Raw genomic sequence first — 19,151 nt, 5'->3', positions numbered from 1 at the left:
ATCGTTCCCTATCGAGAAACGGCAGAGTGAAGGAATTAAGGATCGTGTTATGTAAATGGCAGGGAGTAGGTATGGAGATCGAGTGTCGCATAATCAAGGAGAAAATGATTGCTCGAGGTATATAAAGAAAGAGCAAGATCGAAAGGAATTTAAAAGACTATGGCAGAAGTGGTACCGAGAGGAAGATGCTCGTGTTCAGCTTGCCAAGATAATTCCTTTCGACCAGTTCCATCCGAAGTGGGAGTATATTTTTGAGACTGTAATTAGTAATTAAGCGGTTGAAATGATAAACGACGTAAGTAGAAAAGAACAAAGCTGGCCAGTAATTGCAGCGAGCAGTGCCTATGTACTTAGCAGAGGCAAATTTCATGCTAGCAGGTTTGCAATTAATTTCTTGCTTTATGATTTTTCTAATGGCTATTAAGAAGATAGCGGTTATTTTTCTAGCGACTAATTGTTCATCGTCGCTACACTAAATCAGATAGAAAATACGGATGCACGATCTGTAATTGATTGGCAATTTTCGGTCAGAAAAATCGAAACTAACGTGCAGTTGAAACGAAAATTCTATTACGAATAAAATCTGACGTTACTACAGTCCATAAAAGACATCAGCGAAGCAACGATTGACAAGAATAAAGTATTGGCAAAACAGAGCTTCCTTCAGAGCACATTGTATCTGTAGAATTTTGCATACTTGAATTTTCCACAGACGCGTAAACATCCGTAGTACAACTTCAATATTGTCTGACATCGACGGAAATCTCAGCTAACGTCAAACAACGTCAAACTTCTTCAAACCTCATCGACCACTGGAATCTAATGACAAAAGGCCACGAAATGGATACCCATATAATAAAAAAATCAAATATAGATATCCTGGAGCGTAATTGAGCCGCGGCAAACCCTCTCAAACAACCTGAAAGCACAAGCCAAGAGAAGATCTAAAGACGCCGAACAAGATGAAAATGGCGTTAACTGCGAATCCCCGTTTTTTCCGCCCTGTAATCTCGAAACGACCATGACAAGAAAGCAGAAGCAGGGTGTCTCATCAGCAGATTACTAACAGACCGGCGGCGGTGTCACTTTCGACGCCCCTAGGCTCGATCATCCGCGATAATTCTCATCGAGCCTCTCCCGTGGTTCTCGAGTATCGAAGCTTGGCCCTTTTCACCAATGAAAACAGGCCGGCCCCTTAACAACGACCTTTCTCTTGCCACACCTCGATCTGCCCATTCGATAACGCATAATGCATAATTACCGGTAATGGCAGCAAGCTCGGTATCTACTTACAAATTCGAATCAAATCCAATGTTCAAGATATACCTTGCAGCGTTTCAACGTTATTCGTAACGTATAATGTCGATTCGGGGTATTTGCCAAGTATTCGATCTTCGCCAGTTGATTTCGAACTTTGGAATGAGTACTTGCAAGCTACGAATCTATACTTTATCGAGTTAGTAAATCACGCAGTTGCAAGTGCTAATCGAGTCGTGAGAGTCGGTGATTTAGTCGAGCGGCGAGTAATTTAGTAACTTGCTATGTTCGAGCGCTAAGATACGGTGGAGTAAATTTGGTGAAACGTAATTTAGTTGAGTAATTTAGTAATTTACCAGGTACGCCAAAATTTACTAGGTTTAATAAAACGATTTAGCCCAGAAGATAGATCCATCTCGTCAGATTTTTATCGAAAGGCTGGACAATCTTCGGCAAGAAACAACATCGACGGAAAGTTTCTTCTTCTTGTTTTAACGAGAAAGCAGCTTGAAGAAACACGAAAGAAAGATCGAACGACGACCAAGTTTTTCGTGAAACATGAAGAAACACGTAGCAGCAACTTTTTTAACGACCAAGAGACGACGAAGAAAGATTAAAAACCATTCAAGAGGAACCAGCAACTTCGCGAAAAAACGCTGAGGAACATGCAGCAACTTGGGCTTTTCATGGAGAAAAAGTTTCTCGCTTGAGCGAGGATGCAGCTTTGTAAAAGTGGCATCGTAAAAGATTCGTCGAAGCAAGAGGAATAAGGAGGCCAAGGGTGTCAAGTAGGAGAATACTGGCCGAATAAAGATACGCTTAAAATGGAGCTTGCCCTCGGTTGCACACGCTCTACGACTTCGATTATTTGCATAGCCCGCCGCGGGCATTTTGACGCGACGATGCCGAAAAAAGGCGTCTCTTCGATCGTGGATAATGTCAACGGGGAGTGGCTCTTCGTTGGCAAAAAGTGATGCAACGTTAAAGCGTGCAGGGTTCGGGAATTGCAGATTGGAGATCGCTTTCCTTCGGTTTCACCGACTTTGAATTTTTTCCAGAATTTGAGCAGGCAGAATTTTTTATTTTCCATCGGCTACTTTCGACTTTCCTTTTTAATGCGGCATTCGTTCATTTTGAGTGTGTGTCTTTCCTTCGCAAATGTGTTTTTGTGTACCACCTTGTGTACCACCTTCGTACAAACGCGAAACCAAGTCTGTGAAATGTCTCGGTGTTCATCTCAACAGAACAAAATGGATCGGATGTAATTCGACAAAATAATATAAAACAAGAAACTTTTCGGACAACCTAATAGTCTCATGCATGTCCTTCTCTCATTTTTTCTTTTTTTTGTCAATGAATAATCAATCGTCGATATCTCAAACCCTTCGAGTACTACGATTTCGTATGGTTAAATTAAAAGAAATTGTTACTTAAATTAACCTTCTATATTCTGCATCATCGTCCTATATTTTTCGTGCAATGATCGCTCTCTACGCTATCCAAATGCGATTCGTGGTATAAAAAAATATTCCCTAAAATGATTCTCTATCGATAAAATACCACATCAGCCCTCCAATTTAAAACTCATATAAATTCCTAGAAGGCATCCAGTCGTCAAGGGACCCATTCTCCGGCGCTGTTCAGCGTCTAAGATTTTTTCCTTGGAGAAATTTGAAAGGTGACAGAAGTCTATGCGTTGGAAGCGATTGCTTTGGTGGAGGAGGAGCAACGTCGGTCGAGTATCATTATAAGGCGTCTGCGTGCACGCAATAAAGCCGCGGCCCTTTCTGAGTTGGAAAACAGGCCGCCCTTCACCTCCCAAGGTGATCTCGCCCATAAAAAGTGTTGGGGCGTTAAAATCTCCTTGCCAGGAAGGACCTCGATGTCTCACTCGGCCGAAGATAGTGAAAGCAGATTCTCTGCTCCGCTTTACCAGAGGCCCACTTATATTTAGATAGAAAGTGTTGTGCGTCGAATCAAGAGACGCGTGAACGCGCCACTTTAACCTGGACAACGTCACGCTGCTGCTTTTTGCCCCTCTAAAACGTATTTCACCCTTGACGAAACGTAAGAGGAGCATTGAAGTATTCGACCAGCGGAGGAACGTTAACGAAACACGTTGCCATGTGATCTCGTCGAGGAGTTTAGATAGCGCGTCGTCGACGTGCTCTTTCATAGAAGCAAACCAGTAAACCAGCTCGTCTGGTTCGTAACTGTGTACGTACTCGAGTATAGCGTTCGAATCGATTGAACGCGTGCATTTAATTTTGTCTCTGCTTCTTTTTCTACGCTCTGTCGCTTACATTTAAAATATTGGCACGTCTACGGGTAACTAAATACGATAAATGGAATATAGGTATTTTTTTTTTTTATTGTTTCATTTCACTTTTTTCTAACTTAATTGCTAAATAACATGTGGATGGCTACCCCCAGTCGGATACCATCTTCGAGTTATAGAATATTAAATGTAATTAAAATATTCAATAAAACGTCGTTATTGAGTGTGGCCTTGGAAAATGAAGCTTTGATCGAATATATTCGTACGAAGAAAGTTATATCTCGTAGGAAAAGATCTTCCCTTTACTTTTATTAATCCCTTAACCTACGATTTACGTTCGAGAATTTTGGGCCGAAAACGATCATCTACAACGGACTATGACCGTAATATTTACGTTTGGCCCGAACATCGTACTAAGGGCTATGCCCGTAGATATAGGTTAAGGGATTAATATTCAGACCCGATGAAGCGTTCGTAGAAACGTTTCGCCAATGTATCGGATTATTTGAGCGACAAATATCTCTGTACGAATTTTCCGATTGATTTGAAATGTTGCGGATACGACGACGACAAAAGACGTGCCTCGTCCAAGTTAATGAAATTTCAATACACTTTATACGTAACGCTTTTCAGCGATAAACGTTCAAACGATGTTTCGTGAGCAGATGTACCACCCACATAGATGATGAAATTAGGAAATCATGACAGGAATAGAGCAAAGTCACGTCATTTAACGGCGCGGACGGCTAATTGGTAGCGGTTATGGACCTGCTGCAGGACCATCGTCGACCTCTGAAAGCTCGAAAAACTACTTCCGGCCGGTGGTTGATGCCCGTCCTGGAACCGGTCAAATTAGTTTCGTACGGTAACCTCGTCCTTTCCGCGTTGCGCAGACAAGAGAAAGGAGAGACGAAGAAGGAGAAAGAAAAAAAAGACACGGAGCCCGTAAATTGGGACCGCTGCGCGATTTCTATGGGGTCCCCACGGACTCGTGGGCGGAGACCTGCCCCTGGCAACCAAGAAAAAAGATCACACGCGGGATCACAGCTAACTAAGTCCGACGAGAGGGTGCAGGTGTTCGATCCTCTCCTTTCACCCCCCTATATCTCTCGATATTGCTTGTTCCTGGTGAAAGCACTTTATAAATACAGCGGATGATTCGTTTATCGTGCAGACAGCGTCTAAAAAATGTACAGACTTGCCTATCTTTTTTTTAAAATTGTCTTATAGATGGTCAATTTTTATTATCTTCTTACTCGAAGATGGTATCCCGCTGAGCATAGCCATCCACGTGTTATTTAGCAATTAAGTTGGACGAATTGTAAAGTACAAATTGAATAATAAAAAAGAAAAAAGGGGACGAACTATTTCTATACACGCGGTCATTAATCTACTTAATGTAATGATCACTTAATATAGTTATTTATAGCTATTTATAGCTGTTTTATTCATTGTATTATTCGTATACCTCTACGAATTTTTGTAGTACAATTGCGCAGTAAGGAAAACTAATTTATATCGAATTTATAGTAAGAAACGAATGTCCGTTATCGTCCCAGTAGCACCTCGGTATAATTCAAAAACTCACGCATCATATTCAGCTTAAAACGTAATTTTTCATCGTCAATTTATTATTCGATGTAAAATATTATTCCGTTCGATCGATACGTTGCGTTCGGTGTACAACATAATTTTTCCTCCAACGTACAATTTATTATCTAAACTCTAGCAAGCTACCACTAAATCTTCATTATTCCTTCAGCTTCTACGTCTCCATTGCGCTTAAGAATTGAATAAATCACAACCGAATTTACATACACCGTCAGAGTATTTTGTAATTCAAAGCACGAGGATCATAAGCGAGCCACTCTAAGTCGTCTTAAGAATGCTCTATACGAAAATCTTCACAGAGACGCAGGCGACCATTTGATCCAGAGCTTTTGCACGTTTTGCCAAATACCAAAGAACCGTGTAAGAACTCGAGCATAAAAGATCGGCCATGCGTGGGATGCTTCTTAACCCCCTTAAAGACGATCTCTTACTCCTGGATTTGGATCTACGCTACGAGTTGGCTAGATCAAGGGCCGATTATAGCCAGTTTGAAACGGGGCTAAACCGGCTGACAGAATGGCTATTTGGGAAACACGAGTTCCACCTCGGCAATCTTCACGCGCCACCGGAGATATTTAACGATACGATTTCTAAGCGCTGTCTACGCAGCTCTTGCGAGAAGGTGTGGACTTTGACGCATGGATAAACGCGTGACACGAGATGTGTCATGGCTGGGGAAAAAAAATAACATCGACGAATTTGCACAATGGTTGGCACGAGCATTAAATTCGGCAACGAGGTTACCGAGTTCTTTTGATACGAGTTTTTCCTGTAGTTAGATGCTTAGGTTGATTCGATAATCCATCAATTTATACATCGAATGGATTTAAAAGAGCTTTCTTCCCTTCTAAAATGGGATGTTAAGAAGAATGAAAGATGAAAGGAAATTGCTAAGTAACACAGATTTCAAATATATTTCATATTTTCCCAATTATTTATATACATTAGATATATTATTTATATTTTCCAAAATGTCAGGTTGTCCGGAAAGCTTCTTTCGTTTTATAAGGAAATAATGGACGCATATTTTTCGTTTTATATTATTTTATCGAATTACGTATGATCCGTTTTGTTCTATCAGAACAAAGATTACAACGTTCGACAGATTAGGTTTCAGGTTTGAATGAATAATATGATTTCAAGCCATATACTTATTCAAGTTCATTAACTTTATTTTTTTTTAAATTAAACCTCAAATGTTACTTATATATAATGATAAAATTATATATATAAAATATAATAAGGTAAAAATTAAATTTAAATTGATATGAGGATATTCGATTATTTGACCTCCTAATCGAGTTAATATAATAAAAATGTTACTAAATCATCAGTATAAAAATTTATTAATGAAGTAGAATTTATTATTTTTTAAGTTATTTGAGTTAATCAAAGGAATTAAATATAGAATCAAAATTGATAAAAATAATATAATTACACCTGCTAATTTATTAGGAATAGTTTGTAGAATTGAGTGTGCAAATAGAAAATATCATTCAGGTTTAATATGGTTCAGGTTTAAAATTATCAGCATCTCCTAATATATAAGGTATTTGTAAATACCTGCGAAAGAAAGACACTTTTCGCACAACCTAATAGATTTCTTAACAAATTAGTATTATTCGTGTACTTTATCATTTGGACAAATTTATTCCTTGTCGATTATTGATACCTATTAGTACATCTGTCTTGATTTGTTTGTTTTCTAAAAAATTCATTTTTTTTATTATTATTATTTAATTTGTAATTTACAATCTATCCAGCTGGACATTTGGTAAATTTTTCTAACTTAATTGCTAACTAACAGATGGATGGCTAGCCCCAACGGGATACCAACTTCGAGTTTGACTATTTTATTTCTTTGGTGAAGTCAATGGTGTGTTTTCTTTTTAATCTTCTCTCTAAACATTCATACGACAGTAGAAACTAATAGAACCCTGAAACGATCACAAACGATAGCGACTTGAGGAACATAATTCGCGTTAAAAAATGAAATATTCCACGTCGAATTCAATCAACCTGAACCGTTCCTGTTGGGTTGTCCGGAAAGTGTCTTTCTTTCGCAAACGTGTTTTTTACAACAGTGCACCTTCATACAATCGTGAAACCAAGTCCAAATTTATCAACAGAATAAAATAATATATAATATAGAACCATAGTAATGTAATATATATATATAGTATATAGCCTATATATAGTAATAATATAGAACAAAATAATATAAAATAAAAAGCGTTGTGCGTCTATTATTTCCTCATAAAACGAAAGAAACTTTTCGGACGACCTAATAAAATTGCTCTTCTCGGATGAACGTCATCCTCTTCCTCGGTAATCCATACGGTATACACAAGGTAAAATGATAAATTTCAGCCCCTACGGAGACACGATATAACCGTAACGATGTAACAAGGCTCGATTCGTCTTGGTACTTGCCGATCGTCCTCGAACGAGCGTGCACTAGAGATCGAATAAGGAAATTAAGTAGACACGGTTCTAGATCGAAATAATTCTCTACGGCGTGGTAGACACGGTGTCGCAGCAAAATTTTCGCGGCTATTTTCCGCGGTGTATAAGTGTACGAGAAGCTACTAGGCCAGCTGCTTCTCTTGATTTTTCACGGTATCCTTTATATATACAGGGTGTCTTAAATTTTTTTCCTATGGAACGGGCCTTTAATTATCGCCTTATAAATTGTTTATTAAAACGTTAATTTTATTACAACCCTTTAACTCCGTCGCATTGCTTGGATCCTTTTCAACGAGATTCTATTCGCCCGTTACGAACAAATTTTTTGAGTTTCAAAGACATACGAAGAAATCGTTAATAACGCGCGCGATTTATCCTTCCAACCTTGTCGGATGTTAAAATTGAATGGAAACAGCAGAACCAGGAAAACGTCTATGAATATGCTAACGACGCTATATTGAACATTTCTTCTTATTTTCGAAAAGCTGTGGAAGAATACCGAGACACCCTGTATAAGCTCGGTTCCAAGGATTTATCTCCCCGTGGATTCCATTGTCCGCGGAATCAAGGTGTTCGTGAACGACCGAATAAAAACTGCGGTGGAAAAAATCTGCGACGTCGAAAGGACGATCGCGTCACGCCGATTTCCGCGGGACACGAGCAACACGGCGGCCATCAACCACGCCGATTCACCGACCAACAGAACCGTTTCAAAGCTGTAGAGAAGCCACCAGCCCTTGTGTGTAGCGCGACTTCTCCAATGGGACCACCCGTTCCGCTGCGTTATACACACCAGTCCGTTTCCTTGGACGTTTCTCCTTTTGAAATCGGCCGATACGCCGATTTCGAGCCTCGTTCCCTTTCTTTTCTTCGTCGCTCTCTACTTGTACACGACAGCCGAGTTTCTCTCCCTTTATATCTCACCGCCTTCGTCTTCTTTTCTCTGACTATCTTTGGCTTCTTACGTCGCCATTTAGACGAGGCGGCGAGCCACTTTTGTCGCTGCCAACCTCCCTTTCGAGATCAACGCCGCCCTAATATTCCGTGACGACAGATCACTCGCTGCTTTCCACATTGTCCAGTCTTTCTCGGCCTTCCTTTTGTCGCTGTTAAACGTTATTTATCGCGACGCCTTTTTCTCCTGCTACTGTCGTGCCGATCGTACGATTGACGATCGCAAGTGGCGTGGACGAGCAGATTTCACCGTAAATGTAGTTATATAGATTTACTCGAAGATGGTATCCTGCTGGGATAGCCATCCACGTGTTATTGGGTTGGCAACTAAGCGACTGCGGAGTTTGTCGTTAGGTGGTAATGACAAAATCCGCAGTCGCTTAATTGCCAACCTAATATTTAGCAATTAAGTTAGAAAAATTTACCGAATGTTCAGCTGGACAAATTGTAAAGTACAAATTAAATGATAGAATATATAATAAATAGAAAATACTCTGCTTCTTCGGTTAGAGTCAATGGGTGTAGGTTTTTGCTGTACGGGAGAAATTGCTGGCGATTTAAATGAAATAACACGCTGTTACTTCGCATCGGAATAAGTATGTCCACTCAAGTTTATCATCGAAATAGAATCCTCTAAATTGTACAAAGAGCTTCACGAAGACTTTGCAAGTCTTCGATCTCGTGGCTGACATTGCAAGAGAAAATGTAGAAAAATAGCAACGAACGGTTCGTTTGAAGTCAAAATCTCGCGAAATCAAAATCTTTCATTCGATAAGCATTCTACCCTGTATATAGAGTGTTAAAATAAAAACTAACAGTAAGAACTACGTCCTAACTGTGTTTTTCTTTTTCAAAGAAATCTCTATTAAAATCGAAAAACATGAATCCAATTTCGTGGCATTGTAACTCATCATCATCCAGGTCATCTATCATTTGGGGTGGCGCGGGAGATCGTGAAATCTAACCTATTCCTAGACCAGCTAACTTTTGTCTTTTTTCCCTCCCTACGTATACCTTGGGAACCCTAACTCACCATTAGAACACGTGCATCTACCAACGTAACAAGTGCCCCATCGACGCTACAAACGCTGAAGAGGGACACAAAAAAGGAACATGGTCCATCATAAAAGGTTTCTAGCTTCGAACAAGCCTAATGATTATCGTAGATTTAAGAGAGTCGGTGCCACTGTTCCTCTTATCTCGCGCGGGAACGTTTCTTCCACTTAAATTAGAAGTTTTCTACATTAGAAGTATCATTATACGAATCGTAAAAAAACGTTTCTAGCATGTTACTGCGGGAAGATCCATAGATAATTGGGAACCAGAATGCTTACTCTAGTTTCTGATTATCCGTGTTTTTTACTGTTTCTCCAGCGCCATTATATTTTTTGTAGCAGACATTTGTTTCTTTCGTGATCAATTTAAAATATGTAACAAAAACGCTCGATCTTGCGTGCACGCTAATTAGTCGCCCCCCTTTTTACTATTTTTACGTCACCGTGTTCCTTGAGCAAAATTCCTAATTTACAACCGCATTCGTAGAATCACGAGAGCGTTAAATAGCGTCGTAAATCTCGATGTCAATTTTAACAAATAGCATCTTAGCACTTTGACTGCCACGTTGGTCATGTACGACCGGCCACAATTGTCAAAATCGTATGACAATTGACAGTTAGGGCATTTGGAATATAACCGATAAATAGAAGATACTTTGAAATAAAAACTGACCCATTGAACGATTAAACATTTTTATTAGAACATCGATAAAAAACAATGAGAACGAATCTTGCATCCAACGGTGCACTGCGTTTGCGTCCATATCTTTGAGGGCTAATCTACGAATATTATTACAAACACAGCTTAGAAAGTAATCGTAAATGCTGCTTTATAATCGTATAATTGAAGTTAGAAGTGTGCACGTACCTTGCTATTATATACAGAACGAGCAAATACCGTTTACTAATATCTTCTACACGTTCCAACGATATATTCTGCACGTTTTGCTTGCGACGAAAAAACGAATGCTAATGGTTTGTTGAAATAAACGAAGGCTTGTTATAATACGTCGCTATCGACTGTTACCAAGGCGCCACGGTGGTCACCGGTGACCACCAATAAGATAAACGGTCGATCGGGGAAGAATGTTGTCTTACATCGTCAATTTATTATTATTTTGCCATTATATGCTTCGAATAATAAAAATACTCCTGTGACGTCCTCGGCGAAACGTGTGGTTTCAGCGTGGCAGTCAAAGTGTTAATAAACAATTACAGCGTCATTTCTCAGCTCTTCCGATTTATCAAATATACAACTTTAACTTTCTGCTTACGCTACCTTTCACGCGAATATACCCGAAGCGTCAGAAATCCCCAAAGTCTAAAAGCACACAGGATTATTTGCGGAAATTACAAGATCTCGCGGAAGCGTGCAAAATTCGTGTAAATATTTGGTCGAGGAATTCTCAGCGAGTGTTCCACTCTCTTTCATGCGGCGTTCGTTGATCAATATGTACAAATTACGCGGTCGAGGGCACTCGATCATCCACTTCCGTTTCACGATCCTTCGAACGAGCCTTTTTCTGCTCGCCGTGAATAAGCAATTTCAGCTTGCACAATAGCTTCAACGTCATCGAGGCCTGCGTAATTCTGTTTCCGCCGTTTATCCAACGAGATTATTCTTTCCTTTCTTTTCTTCTTTTTTTTTTTTATCCCGCTCAGACTGTGCGTAGGAAGTAAAGGAATTTCCGCTCGAAGGAAAACTCGCAGTCGGCTCGTTTAATTCAGCCTGCAGGTACGTAACGCTGTTCCACTGCTTCCACGATCGACTATCTCCGGGAAAATCGGTTTTCGGATAATCGCGTATTATGAAACGTTAATGGACGCGGAATACCGCTCGTTGCGTTGAAAAGAAGCGGAATCGACAAGGAAATTCGTCAGAGGAATCCTTACGGCGGAAGAAGAAGAAGCGGAAGAAGAAGAAGCAACTCGCAGAAAACAGCATTGTACGTCGTCGGCGTCATCTCATTTCGTGACGACAATTTTTAAGAATTCTATGCGTTGGTACAATAGTAAGAATATTTCCGCGCTGTTTCACTGTTTCTTCTTTTTGTTGTTACGGTTGAATCGTATTAACATGTTAAAATAGAACGTTATTGGGTTTCCTGGGAAGTCCGTTCCGATTTTTAAGGAATATGGTCGACGTAAAAGATCGTATGGAAAAGTTTCTCGAAAAATCTGACAGCTTCTGTAAGGACGGAATATTGCGGTTGCCTGAAAGATGGACAAAGGTTGGAAATGTAACTCGGAACGAACTTTCCAAGCAACCTAATATAATTAGGTTGACGCATGTGAACTGTCCTTCCATCAAACAAAAGTTGAACTTATCTCAACGTATCTTCTGTTCTTCTCGTCTGCGGTACAGCTTTGCTCGAAAGCTAAAAAGCACGAGAAATTTCAAATATCTCAACGAACGAATCTATCCACATTTAGGTCGATGTATAAGAGACGAAAAAGTACCACGTAGAATAGGCATCAGACGTGTACCAATTGTACGCTGCATTGTAGCTGTGCTCAGTATTTTTCTTATATTATTATTATTATTATTATTATTTAATTTGTACTTTAGAATTTGTCCAGCTGAACATTTGGTAAAACGCCCAGTTAACCAAAACATGTGGAGAAGTATCTGGTAGAAAACACAAGAGCGCATCTCTGCGAGTATCAGAGCGTCTATCTCTCGCTTGGATCTACGACAGGGCCTTCACTTTCCTGCTGTACTCTATCACGGTGCCCCGTCTGGCCCAGTCTGACCAGCTCTCTGAGTCACCCTTGCACGTGTTCGATTTCAGCCCCTCTGAACGTTGCTTATCCCGCTGGTCAAGGAACCTCCGAGATCCTTGGCGAGCAAGCTCTTTTTCTTGGCAGACCGCTCCGCCCACAGGACCCTTCCAGCTCGAGAAAAGGATCAGAGGGGCCAGAAAGACCCATCAAACAGTTTCTTCTGGCGCTTACATTGTCCGCTTCTATCCATCGAAAAGCGAAAAAAAAAGAGATCTAGCGGAAACTACGTTCATCTTGCGAAAAGTCATTGTGACTCGATGGACCTATCTGGAAGTTTCGCTTGTAGAATCGTCAATGGCCATGGCCGGCTGCAGGCTTTCGTATTATCGCAGAGAAGTGTAGATGCTCCGAGGATGCACGTAGGCGGTGGAAATTTCAAATAAGCCAAGTTAAGGAAGAATCGAACTGTGGGACGTGTCGGGCGTTCTGTGGGCCCGACACTTCGTCCATCGTTTATATTATACGCGATAAATGGCGCGGTACAATCGATTCAGTTTGGGGACACGATGAGAATTTGCTATGATGCGCGCGATACAAGGAATAGATGCTCTTTGAAATCGATAGTGGGTTTTGTATGCTACTGGCCAAAAGTTCGCAGTTTAGTTAGTTTTAGATTTTGTAATTTTCGATATTTCCATATTGTGATTTTTCTTAGACAGAACTGTACGTATCTTTGTTGAATTTATTGGTAGGCAAATTAGCGACAGAGTTTCGTGTATGGTAGGAAATTTGAGCAAGTTCTTTCTTTTTATTTCATTTGGTAGACTATTTACAATCAATTCTCGTTGAGAATTATAAGTAAATTCTTTTGGCGTGGTACTGTAACTTGGATTATATTAGTTTATAGTATGTTCGATTCCAGTTGAATCTAATGCTTCAATCTAAAAGGTATTGTGTTTTTAGTCTGCGGATCTGATCCGTCGTGTCAACCGTAGTTGGGTAATTAATGATTTTTGGTGGTTGTTTGCTCGTATATTATATCTGTTTCTCAACTTGTACATTTCTTCTTTAACTGATTTGAGCAAGTGGCAAGAGAACTGCGTTACGATAAAAAATAGAAAAAGCGCTGTTATCAAGGATTAGATGTCTGTTTATACGCCTAAGTAAATCTTAAGTTTATGGCTGAAAACCAACTTGGATTTAAGATAATTGATCGTATCTGAAAGCTACAATGTATATATATAGATATATGTTTCCATTATTTCCATTTTGATAACAAATTCTAAATCAAATAGAACGTGCGATATCAGTACAGCACACAGAGATAAAATTTAAAAAAAATCTACCAGAGAATATATTTTATTTACATCTTAGAAAATGAACTTTCGTATGATGATATACACTGACCACTGTGTTATTGTGGTGGATGTTAAACGTGTTATTTCAGATGATGAAATAAGTCGGTACTTGATATAGTCAAATGTATTTAAAATTATTCTAAGTATCGAATACAGAGTTAATCGTCGTTCGCTCAATGCCACTCGATATACGGATACTAGGTAATGCTTACTGAATGCTCGATACTAACTATTCAACTACTTGACTATATCAAGTCCCGATTTATTCATCATTTGAAATAACACGTTTAACATCCACCACATTATTCTATATCATACTCTTTGAGGAATATAAAACATCATCGATGCTTCGAACGTCCAAATTTTCTACATTCAAACGCACAATAAAGGCAAGATAAGAAATGAAGACGAGAAAGGAACAAATCGGCGTTCGCAGCGAGGTACGTATTAGGTTGTCCGAAATGTTTCTTTCGTTTTATAAGGAAATAATAGACGCACGATGTTTTCTGTTTTATATCAGTTTATTGAATTATGCACGAACATGATAATAAAAATGGATCACACCTAATTCGATAAAATAATACAAAACGGAAATTGTTGTTCATCTATTATCGTCTTATGGAACGAAAGAAACTTTCCGGACAACCTAATATGATTAACAAAAATCTGGGCGACGAAATCAACCGCTCGCGTCGAGACCCGCAAAAAAAGGAGATTTGGAAACCTCCCCTAAAAACGCGACCCTAAAATCCAGCGAGAAAAAAAATTCGTAACAGCCGGCCAGCGGATCGTATTTCACCCTGGAAACGCGCGTTCCACCCTCGCGACCGGCCACGAGAGGTCGAAAAATGGAATAGCCACTCTGAAAGAAAAAAGAAAAAAAAAAACGTATGGACCGAAAAGGGTCGATCGCGAGTCGCCTTTCTTTCCATCAGAGACGAAATCGAATAGACAGGATACCGCGATGACACGGTTCACGTTAATCCAACGATAGAAATCTCTAAGCCGCTACCGGTCATCCAGCAATATGGCGGCCAGGATGCACCGGGTGCCCAACACGGGAAATGTATAATTTATAACGATAATCCTTTAAGAATGGATCCGTGCTCTGGAGGCAGATTCACGGTTCTACGACCTTCAATGCAACACCCACCCTCCGTCACAATCACTTTTCTCCGTTTCCTATTCGTCCCTTTCACAACCCTCCCCTTGAACCTCTTTTTTTTTCTTCATAGGGTTCACCAATGAATCTCGGATCGCTAGATCCATCGGCAGTTCCGCCCGTGTGTTTACATAGGTGCAAGACTCGCGAGACTGTTTATTTAGGAGCATAATGGGGAAGCTGATAAATGGAAACGGATCTCCGCTTGCACGACCGAGTCTTTCCCTCTGTCAGCCTTTCTGCTCGATGTTTCGTCATCTAACGATCCATCGTGAACGTTTCGAGGACGTCGGGAAAAGATTTCGGGGGAACTCGAACGCGTTTGCCCAAACTCTCGATCCCGTGTGCAGACCGATGTTTGGTATTAGGATTTTTAGGTTCGTTTTCACCACCAAGTTTATGTTGACTTCCGAGTTTATCGTATCTCGAACATTTTTGATGCGGCCAATGAAATTTGGATAGAATAGGGATTGTTAGAGTTGTTGATAATAAGATGGAGTTTGTATTTGCCCTTTACACGATCCTGTTTGCTGATTCGATTATGTGGTCGTTATGCTGTTAAGGGACAGGTTTGATCGCTTCATAAGTCCGTCGTGAATACCAAAATCATGAAATGATCCAATACCACCGACTGTGTCTGTCGCGAACGAGGAATGAAAGAGAAGAAGACAAAAGGAAAACACCACGAGGCATTGCGTATGTGTTGAATGAATGAACGTGCAATAAAAGAAATTCATTCCTGTTAATTTTGTCATTACCACCTGATGACAAAATCCGCAATCACGTAGTTGCCAACCCAATATAAGAGAATAGAGTGGTGTACGTTAATGCTTCAAGTTATTCTTACCTATAAATTTGTATTTAATAAAACGTTACGTATTAATACTTTATCAGTATCATCGATTATTAAACGACGTAACCGTCACAAATAAACCGACTATCGTCTCTGAAAGGTAGGCTACCGGTCAGAACCTGACAGACATCATCAATCGTAATACTAAGACTCTTGGCCGTTTCACACGTTGCATTGAAAATTCGCCATTCATTTGGTACGTGTCTCTGCATCGAGCGATCGAGTTAGAATTCGCTCCCTTGGAAACCTTTTCTTTTCCATGAAATTCCCACACCTACGTCACACTTTGCGTTGAATCGGTGCGGCAGGACCCTTGCATCCGGCAGGATCCTTTCCTCCAGTCGTAGAATATCTTGGGATGACAGCCGTCCACATAGACGGGTGATCTATGTCCAGTCTTGGAAGAATTTCAACACGCTGTATCTTATTCTCGCCTAAATCGTGCCGTTTCGTGGCGAGTCAAATGCTACAAGTTGGAAGTTACATTGGAAGAAAGCAGATCGATTGGAAATGCTATCTTCAGACGTATTGGCTTGACGTAATCCACCGCGAAAAATCGCCCTTTCCCGATCGGTTAAGGAAACGTGACTGGATTGTCACGCAGCTTCTTAAGAGACGACATATCTTAGATTCGTAAAGCGACGCGATTTTTTTTCCTTTCTTATTCCTTTACTTGAGGAACATAGAAACGCACGTTAAACACAACTGGAGTATTTATAATTAAATAATTGAAATTCAGAAATATGAATGTCCACTTTAGATAATTATTTACTGCCTCCTATTATTCCTTTCTTATTCCTTTACTTGAGGAACATAGAAACACATGTTAAACACAACTGGAATATTTATAATTAAATAATTGAAATTCAGAAATATGAATTTCCACTTTAGATAGTTATTTACTGCCTCCTATTATTCCTTTACTTGAGGAACATAGAAACACACGTTAAACACAACTGGAGTATTTATAATTAAATAATTGAAATTCAGAAATATGAATTTCCATTTTAGATAGTTATTTACTGCCTCCTATTATTCCTTTACTTGAGGAACATAGAAACACACGTTAAACACAACTGGAGTATTTATAATTAAATAATTGAAATTCAGAAATATGAATTTCCACTTTAGATAATTATTTACTGCCTCCTATTATTCCTTTCTTATTCCTTTACTTGAGGAACATAGAAACACATGTTAAACACAACTGGAATATTTATAATTAAATAATTGAAATTCAGAAATATGAATTTCCACTTTAGATAGTTATTTACTGCCTCCTATTATTCCTTTACTTGAGGAACATAGAAACACACGTTAAACACAACTGGAGTATTTATAATTAAATAATTGAAATTCAGAAATATGAATTTCCATTTTAGATAGTTATTTACTGCCTCCTATTATTCCTTTACTTGAGGAACATAGAAACACACGTTAAACACAACTGGAGTATTTATAATTAAATAATTGAAATTCAGAAATATGAATTTCCACTTTAGATAATTATTTACTGCCTCCTATTATTCCTTTCTTATTCCTTTACTTGAGGAACATAGAAACACACGTTAAACACAACTGAAGTATCTATAATTAAATAATTAAAATTCAGAAATATGAATTTCCACTTTAGATAATTATTTACTGCCTCCTATTATTCCTTTACTTGAGGAACATAGAAACACACGTTAAACACAACTGGAGTATTTATAATTAAATAATTGAAATTCAGAAATATGAATGTCCACTTTAGATAATTATTTACTGCCTCCTATTATTCCTTTCTTATTCCTTTACTTGAAGAACATAGAAACACACGTTAAACACAACTGGAGTATTTATAATTAAATAATTGAAATTCAGAAATATGAATTTTCCCTTTAGATAGTTATTTACTGCCTCCTATTATTCCTTTCTTATTCCTTTACTTGAGGAACATAGAAACACACGTTAAACACAACTGGAGTATTTATAATTAAATAATTGAAATTCAGAAATATGAATTTCCACTTTAGATAATTATTTACTGCCTCCTATTATTCCTTTCTTATTCCTTTACTTGAGGAACATAGAAACACACGTTAAACACAACTGGAGTATTTATAATTAAATAATTGTAATTCAGAAATATGAATTTCCATTTTAGATAGTTATTTACTGCCTCCTATTACTCCTTTCTTGTTCCTTTACTTGAGGAACATAGAAACACACGTTAAACACAACTGGAGTATTTATAATTAAATAATTGAAATTCAGAAATATGAATTTCCATCTTAGATAATTATTTACTGTCTCCTATTATTTTATAGCAACAAATAACACCTAGTGGTATGGAACGTAAGAAAATTCGAAAAGGAGCAAACACTTTTAACCGATGGATGGCCATCCACGTGTTATTTAGCAATAAAGTTAGAAAAATTTAGCAAACGTCCAGCTGGGCAAATTCCAAGGTAGAAATTAAATAAAAAGAAACTTTTACTTGTCACCGTCGATAATCAATAAAATCAAAAATAGTACGTACATCGAATCTTATCTAATATTCTATTTCCTATAGGCGAACTCGATAAGAGCCGTGACGCAGATAGCTGCGTGCAAGTTCTAACGTGTTTCTGTTCCGCGCTGCATAAATGCGTGTGAATGCGGAAGATCGTGTAAAGGAAAAAAGTCCCGTCTCGAAACGACCTGCTTTTCTTCGTGCAGGTTCGAACCTGCAATCGACGTACAATTCACTTTTTAACTGCCCCTACTGGCAGAGAAACGTGTTCGAACTTGCTCCGTTCCGGAATATAAAAACGAATATTTAAGTTCTCAGATGGCTCACCCACTAACCCACTTGCCAATTCGCATTAACCCTTTGCCAGGTGTGCAATTTAGGGTGAGTTACGCGACCAATACGATTCGAATGGTTTTTTTATGATGGAAAAAAGGAAGGAATCATCGTGGAATTACGATCGGCCTATTACCACGCATACGTTTTACGTTCTAATTAACGAGCCCCCTCTTAACGAGTTCCCTACGTAGAATCTTTCATTCTTCATACGTATTTACACGTTCCACTGAAAATTTTATTGACAAATTTGATATATCTTGTGAATTTTAAAGAGATTCAAATTAATTACGTGCGTCGTATTTTATTAGATTTCTATCGACTAATCTTCAAAAGACCAACGTTACGTCAAGGAATTTACCAAGGAACGAGGTAAACAGCCTATCTGTCGTTCATAAAATAACTTTGTTTGACCTTATCTATTTAACAAATCCATTCGTTCTCGTGGAATTTTTATGGAAAGAAACGTTACGTTAAGAACTTCTGTAGAAAATATTCTCATGGAACACTTTTATCCTATAACAAAATAAAACATACTCACATAACATACACATATAGTAGATGTATATAATAAAATGCACATATAATTATAAATAAAGGTACCAA

The 19,151-nt window shown here is 38.7% G+C and overlaps 1 protein-coding gene across 8 annotated transcripts in view; it reads right to left on the bottom strand.

The window, feature by feature from the left end:
- Nucleotides 1–19,151, bottom strand: part of LOC126923558 (tubulin monoglutamylase TTLL4-like) — a 239,449-nt gene that overhangs the window by 148,075 nt on the left and 72,223 nt on the right. The gene's annotated exons all lie outside the window — the stretch shown is intronic.

Source organism: Bombus affinis, chromosome 13, assembly GCF_024516045.1.
Source record: "Bombus affinis isolate iyBomAffi1 chromosome 13, iyBomAffi1.2, whole genome shotgun sequence".
NCBI classification, from domain to species: domain Eukaryota; kingdom Metazoa; phylum Arthropoda; class Insecta; order Hymenoptera; family Apidae; genus Bombus; species Bombus affinis.
Note: the sequence above shows the minus strand (reverse complement) of the source record. Positions and strands in the feature narration are given on the sequence as shown.